Below are 8,165 nucleotides of genomic sequence, written 5' to 3'. Positions count from 1 at the left end.
GCGAGTGCGCGCACTCGCACGCTGTGGAACAAACCCAGGGCCTCATGTATGCGGGGTGAGTGCTGTATCCTGAGTCATACCCCAGCCCCACATTTTCCACTTGTGATGGATTTATTAGGCTGTGACCCCATTGCAAGTCAAGGAGTAGAGTATTTCCGTCTCTGGAATAAGCCATTTCTCCTTTTAGTAATGCGGACTATTTAAAAACTGCATCTGCACATGGGAGATGCCTCATTCTCTTATTCCCCAAGATGACCTTATTTTTTTCCCCCAAGATGACCTTTAAAAAGGTTTCTAGTATCACCTTCCTTCGTGTCTTTATTATGAATGACTGTTTACATATTCAAGCCCCTCCAGGTAAATAGAAATATGATATGTTATGACATGTACAGGTCTTTTCCAACCAGGTCTTTTCCAACTTTCTCTTTTCTTTTTTTAAAATTTTTTTCTTTTTTTTATTATTAGTTGTTCAAAACATTACAAAGCTCTTAACATATCATATTTCATTCATTTGATTTCATTTGATTTAAGCAGATTATGAACTCCCATTTTTACCCCGTATACATATTGCAGATTCACATGGGTTCCACATCCACGTTTTTACATACTGCCATACTAGTGTCTGTTGTATTCTGCTGCCCTTCCTATCCTCTACTATCCCCCCTCCCCTCTCCTCGCCTCCCCTCCCATCTTCTCTCTCCACCCCATCTACTGTAATTCATTTCATTCTCCTGTTTTTTTTCCCTTTCCCCTCACTTCCTCTTATATATAATTTTGTATAACAATGAGGGTCTCCTTCCTTTACCATGCAATTTCCCTTCTCTCTCTCTTTCCCTCCCCCCTCTCATCCCTGTTTAATGGTGATCATCTTCTCATGCTCTTCCTCCCTATTCTGTTCTTAGTTGCTCTCTTTGTATCGAAGATGACATTTGGCATTTGTTTTTTAGGGATTGGCTAGCTTCACCTAGCATAATCTGCTCTAGTGCCATCCATTTCCCTGCAAATTCCATGATTTTGTCATTTTTTAGTGCAGATTAATACTCCATTGTGTACAAATGCCACATTTTTTTATCCATTCATCTATTGAAGGGCATCTGGGTTGGTTCCACAGTCTAGCTATTGTGAATTGTGCTGCTATGAACATCGTCTTTCTCTTTTCACTAAATAGTTCCTTTCAGCAGTTTGGCTAAGTGTCCCAGCAACCTGTGTATTCAAGGTTTGGTCCTCAGGGTAGCACTATTGGGATGTGGTAGAGGATTTCAGAGGGAGAATTAATAGAGGTCTTTGGGTCTCTGGGGGCACACACTTGGGAGGGGATTTGGGAACTGTGCCCCCTCATCTTCTCTTTTGCTTGTTGGACACGAGGTGAGCAGTTTTTCTCGGCCACATGGTCCCCATCATTGCCACCCAGAAATTCCACTAAGAAGCCTAAATATACTAGGTCTTTCCAAACATGAACTAGATCCTCCAAAACTGAGCCCCAAATAACCATTTTCTCTTTATAAGTTAATTATCTCATGTATTTTGTTATAGGGATGGACAGCTGAGTAACATACTGGCCATCGCCTCATGGTCTATAGGTATATCCCCCATTTTTTTTTCTAGCTGGCTTATTCTACTAGTCCCCTCTTAGTGAATATTTAGATTGTTTTATCCTTTTGAGAATAAATAGTAAAAGAAGAGAATTTGCAAAAAGAAAACAAATATAAGTACAAGTATGTGGTGAAGAACTAACCCTGGCCAAAGAGAGATCTAGCCTCTGCCCTCAGTCACCGGGAGATCCTCTGGACTGGGAACATCCTGCTGGGCAGAAACATCGAGTTTGCCTGGGGGCTCTGTGCTATGGAGTATTAGTTCCAACCTCTAGAGGAACCAAACCAAAGGTATTAGCCCTGAGATAGGCGGCAGTCTACGGGTTAGCCACGCAGCCTGTGACCAAGTCCCAAGAAAACCTCTGCGCACTGAAGCCTTGAGTAAACTTCCTTGATGCAGGGTCTTGCTGAGTTGCTTAGGACTTTGCTAAACTGCTAAGGCTGGCCTTGACCCATGATCCTCCTGCCTCAGGCTCCCAAGCCACTGGGATTACAGGCGTGCACCACTGTACCCAGCCAGGAACACATGCTTTTAAAGTCTACTTTCATAGACACAAGAGAGGAAGAGAGAAGGACATCTCTCCCCTTAAACCTGCTGCTTCTTTTTAGTCAGTTTGAGCAAACTTCAATCATGTACTTGCCTTATGGAAAGTTCCCTGTGAAGACTAACCAAGATCAAGGAGGAACCTCCTGTGGACAGAGGTGCCGGGTTTCTGTTCTCGTGACTAAAAGGCTCAGGGGTCACTCTAGTTAAACTGGGCTAACTGGGCTGCACAAAATAACCACACAAGAGACACAAATACCTATTTCTTTGGGGTTGCTGTGATGGCTCCTCTGACCTTAAGGGTCTGCAGAAAGAGAGAGAGCACTCGCTGACCCCTTTTATTGAGGAGAAGCTATTCAAGTGAGGCAAGGGGTCAGGTTTCAGGGGGCTGAGTATCTTCATGATGTCCACTGTCAGCAGGTTGACTGACACCTGGGTAGGCCATACCCAAGGGCACAGTAAGAGGAGGGGACACACACAAGGCACTTCCATGGAAGATTCTATCCTAAACAGGGCAAGGGTTTATATTACAAAGGAACAGGTGAGCATAGCTTCACCCATGGGCTGTAGCAAGACACACCCATTTCTGTGACTAAGTGCCTCAGCACCCAGCTGGGGAGTGTAACTCAGTCACCTGTAAGGTTGGCCTCCCACACAGAGGGGTGAAAGTCTGACCTGAGCCTGGGATGCAGGGTAGAAGGCCATCCACAGTGGGTACAGGTAGGATATTTGTTTTACAGAAGCATGTGTGCCTGCTTGTGTACGTGCACATAAGGAGCTGTAGGGAAGGCTGTCCATCAAAATGTGTTCACAGTGGCTCGATCTTTGATTAGTTGTTTTAACTCTTCACACTGAACACATTTACAAAAAAAAAAAAGCCATTTTAAAAGACACTACCATAAAACAACCATTCTATAAGTTGTCACTTAAGATAGAAATGGAATATTTGGCCTTTCTCAAGAGCAGGCAGGCAGTTTTATATAATCCATTCAATCAACAGTTGCGAAGGTGAGTCTTGGATACATCCTGTAGACAGCTCCGTGGCCAGCAGCCAGTGTGAATTTTCTTTACCATTCTAGGTCAGGTGCTGGGAATTCAAAGATAGAGCCTGCCTGTCTTCTTCCTCTGACAGATGCTGTGGCCTGAGGGGTGGGGGGGACTACATCTGCAAAGTGCCACGTGGCTGTCTTCATGAAGAGTCAGGACAGAGAGGACGTGATCCGCTGGCCTTGAGAAGTTGAGGAAGGGCTCAGAGGGGATGTGAGGTGGGGCCTGGGTGGGAACAATCAAAGGTGGGGCTGCAGATGTGGGGTTTGGCCACCCCCGGGGAGCTGAGGCCACACAGTTGGCTCTGTGGGCCAGCCTTGTGACTGGAGCATGACTTGAGCTCTGAGGCGCAGGCCAGCGTTCTGCCAGGTTTCCACCTTAACACACTGAGGAGACTGAAGTACTTTCTCCCACAGCCTGTATTGCCAGAGGTCCATGAGGCGAGGCGAGATCCTCTGAGTGGGGTCTCACAGGCGCCCATAAATGCACGGGCTGAGTAAGGAAAAACCCTCTCTTACATCAGCGCTCGGTGTCAGTGTCTCCAAAAGCAACAAACACCTCATATGCCCAGACTGCCAAGCAGGAGTGGGGGACTGTCCCACCCTGCAGGGATCTGGTGTGTGGCAGCCACATCTGTCCTGAGTATACCACGTTGAGACGGGTTGTGCACATTTTCACATTGGACTCAGCTACGCCCACATGGCATTAGGTCACTTTAACTGAGGGTTCACCTTGTCAGTCTCTGGTTCATAGTGTTCTCTTATTACTGTCACAACAACCCCATGAAGAAGGTGCTAAAGCTGGCTCGAGACTGTCCACCAAGTGTGCTTTGAGATATGATCATCATCTTGATGTTTTCTGTTAGTGTTTTATAATTTGAGCTCAAGTAATATCACCCCTGCTCCTGAGAACCTAAAGGGCATGTGACCCATCATGAGTCTTATTTATTTATTTGTTTATTTACCCGTTTATTTGGCAGTGCTGGGGATGGAACCCAGGACCTGGTGCATGCTGGGTACTGCTCTACCACTGAGCTGCTGTCCCACCCCTGGCCCCTGTTCGTCTTAGCACAGAAGTTTGAGTGTTATATAACTCCTGCTCAGTGGTTATAACCACCTTTACTGTTTTTCCTCTCCAGACTTTACTATTTTTATAATCACTGCGCCATGCGGATGGCCACGTACTTCTTCATCTGTGTCAACCTCTCTCTTGCCCTGTTTGAGGAACCGGTGCTGTTTCTGCTACCATTCTTGGTAAGCATTAGACAAAAGATGTTCAACCAGACCTTGTCACCAATGAGTGGGGCCCCTTGCTTCTCCCTTGTTTTCCTTAAATGTCAACAAATAGGAATTTGACTTTATTTTTTTCTTGCTGGGGCTTCAGAGAATTCTGCTTGTTGGCTAATGTGCCAATCATAAGGGATTTTGAGGGCAATGGAACTTCAGAATAAGCTGCTGAATTTATAAAATGAATCAATTTTTAAAACACATCAATATGATGTCTCAGGGTAAGCTACAACAAATATATGTTTATTCAGTGCAACGTGTTTGTTTCCTTCAAGAAAATGTTTCCTGATACATATAGGCCAGGAGCCAAAACCTGGAGACTTTCTCAGTTGAGAGAAGCCAGGAACTTTGTGTTTCATTGGAGAGTTTCTGCCTAAATCTCAGAAGCTGGACCTCAATGACACGATCTGATAGTGGGTTTATTGGAGAATGTCCCCCATTCCTAAAATGATAGTATGGACCATATCCCGCTAGGCCAAGGGTACTTTTGGCTTCTGCCTTCTATTTGATGATATTTTCCCCTCTCTACTCCAGGCCGAGAGTAGATTAGCCATGAGAAACGGGTCACTTCTGATTAGAAAGTAAAACTTCTATGTACTATGTTTAATTAGCTGAAAGACCTGATTTATTGAAGTCGGAAGGCTGCCTTTTTTGTTCACAATACTATAAAAAGATTGCTTGTACACAATAAAGGACTTTTTTTCCTGCTGCTGCTTTGCTTGCTCTGCTTCTTCTTCTTCTTTGTTTTCCCATGCTGACCTGCAAGTGAATTACTGCAACACTGTTCCTCCTGCAACTATTGAGGGATGAGGAAGCTTTTATGATAAGGTGCTTAGAAGAGTGCTTGGCTCCAAGACCTTCGGACAAGTCAACTAACTGGTCTTGTCTTCACCATCATTGGCCTGTCTTGCCCCTGATTGTTGAGTCCCCTACAAGCCAGCCAGGCATGTGCTTCATTCTCTGCCACATCCTCAGCAGGGAGCCCTGGCCTGGCCTGGACCAGGCTCTCAATGAACATCAGTGGAGAAAGGCATTGCAGTGCCCATGAGGACATGAGGACACCAGCAGAAGCCCTCTGTCTCAGGGGCTTGAACTTTGCTGTGGATCCTGTATGTTCTGCAAAAGGACCCCAGCTTCCTAGATCCGATTCTGTTAGAAGGTGTCTTTGCAAATGTGGCAACTGGGCAAAAGGGAGCTTCTCCATCCATGTGGATTAGACGGGACGTCAGGTAGATCTACAGGCATGCTCTAACCAACAGTCAATCAACACATGCTTAGAAAATCATGGAAAGACTAAATATGGGGGAGGGGTGCTTCACAGATGCTGTGTGTTTTCTTCCTCTACTTCTAGGATTCTCTCTACCCACCTCCTGAAGTCAGTCATACAACTATCCCCATTTCAGATATGCAAACACTGAGGTCCCAAGAGGTTACAGAACATGCCCAAGCTCATTGTCCAGTAAGCAGTGAAAGTGTTCTTCTCATGATGGTCTCTGATTCCAAACCCACACCTGCCTTTCTTCCCAGGGCACTTCCTGGTCTGCACACAGGGATGACATGCCTTAAGATTGGGAGGACAATCCTCATTTCAAACCTTCTACCTCACGTTACACTGAAGACAATCCTAAGCAGCAGAGCACGTGTCTTATTTGGTTTAAAAACTCCATCTCTGGTAGTAATGAGATCTCTCTGCCACAGCCCCGCCAGACAGCCATTTGGGACCACAGGAGTGTGGAGAAAGAGTGATCACAGGAGTGTGGAGAAAGAGTGACCACAGGAGTGTGGAGAAAGAGGACACAATTCAGGAAAGTGAAATACAAAGAAGCAAGAGCTGAATATACTAGAACAGACAGGACCAGCAGAGAGAGGCCTGGAGCAGGACTGGGGCGAGCCAGCGCATTCCACGGGTATTGATGAAGGTCTGCTGTGTGCCTGGCACTATGCTGAGAAGTAGACACTGCACTGAGTACAGTCTCTGACCTTGCCCTGCTAAAGATCCCAGTCTGGGGATTTAAAGCTGGATGACATTGTCCAGCACTATGCCATTTCTTCACACCCCAGCTGACCTCCAGCCCCCAGCACCATGGCCCATTTCCCTACAGTGAAGGCCAGCAGCAGTGGCCTGGAGAACCCCCAGCTTTCTCACCCTGTAGGAAGGCTTCTATTAGTAGCATGATCTACATGGACCCCCAGCACTCCTTATCAGAACTGTGCTTAGTCACTCAGTGACAACAACTGGCTGGTACACCCTGTCTTCCAGTTCCTAATCACTTCCTGTTCCCACCTGGTGTTTTCTAGCATCGCCTTCCAAGAAAACTACTTTCTAACAAATCTGGATCCCAGAGTCCCCACACTTTACCTCAGGGAAGCCAGAGCATGAAAGAAGGTTCTAGAAAGATGTACAGTGATCCCAGTCTATCTGGCCATTTTATGTCCTAATTTATAGTACTCCTTGGTGGCTCTGACTACCCTGATAGGTTTAGGAGAAAAGACAAGCCATATTTTGGCATGTAAAATGCATTCAGGCCGAGTCACTTTCACACAACCTACCAAGTAGGGGTAGAATCTCATGAAATTTTAAGTACAACAGAATGCCAAATGACTACTCATTCCAGTGAAGACATGCTGCAAACAAGACTTAGAAAAGTGTCCTCAGAGAAGATTCTGTCATTCTGCATTTGCTAATGAAAGTTGAAATCACACAGTTCTAATGAGCCCAGGAAGACAAGGTTGATACCCAGTTGAGTTGGCATATGATGTGCCAGAGCTCAGGACTTCAGGGCTGCTGTCAGGTGGTTCCCGGGCTCTTCTGGTCCTCACCTTCACTGAGTGTCTTTTTGTTGGTGATGTCGTTCAGCAATGGATTACTGGCCCAGAGACTTGTTCAGTATTGCTCAGCAGTAGCAAAACACTGTCACCAGTTGTAGGTAGCCAACTCCAGGTGAGAAACTTGATAGATGTTAATGCTCATGGCTTCAAACCGGCAAGCTGCCCCTCAGTGATCATGCTCTCTAAAATATACACCATGCTAAATTGTGTGGAAGCATTCTACATCTAGCCAAACCACAGGAGCTCTCAAAAGCCATCCCAATAACATTTAGAGGATTCACTCTCTAAAGCAAGCTTGCCAATGCCTGAGTGCCCACACACTCTATTGGCACCAACCTCACCTCCTTTTAGAATGCACACATCCAACAAGATATCACTGCCTGTGGTGGTTGAATGGCCTTTCCAATGGACGAGGTGGATGTGAATGTAACACGTGAATGAATTAGCATTTACCAACAACTGGAAGAAAAAATCCATATGATGATGGAGCTGCTCTGTGATCTAGACCATTCCCCTCTCCTGCATCCTCTCTGTTTGCCTCTGCCTGGATGGACCTCCAAATCAGCACAGAAGGATGTGTCCTTTCTAGTCAGAAGCCCTGTCATGGCTTCCAATTCCAGGCCCTGATTCCTGGTTAACTGCAGCCAGAGCTCGCTTTCAAGGTAGTCTCTTTAGATCCCTTCCCTACCCTAACCACAGTGTGGGCTCTGGCCCCACCCTTACTCTCTACACCACCATTCCATATTATTGTCTTCTTCTCCCTCATTGTGACCCAGGACTACCCATGACCATGACCAACTGCTGAACCAGGTGACTCAGAGGGTAGAAATGACCAGAGATTGCTAACTTGAAGATTTCACAGATAGT

This window comes from Urocitellus parryii, chromosome 12 (genome assembly GCF_045843805.1).
Source record: "Urocitellus parryii isolate mUroPar1 chromosome 12, mUroPar1.hap1, whole genome shotgun sequence".
Lineage (NCBI taxonomy): Eukaryota > Metazoa > Chordata > Mammalia > Rodentia > Sciuridae > Urocitellus > Urocitellus parryii.
The sequence above is the reverse complement of the archived record's forward strand: the minus strand, read 5'-3'. Positions refer to the sequence as shown.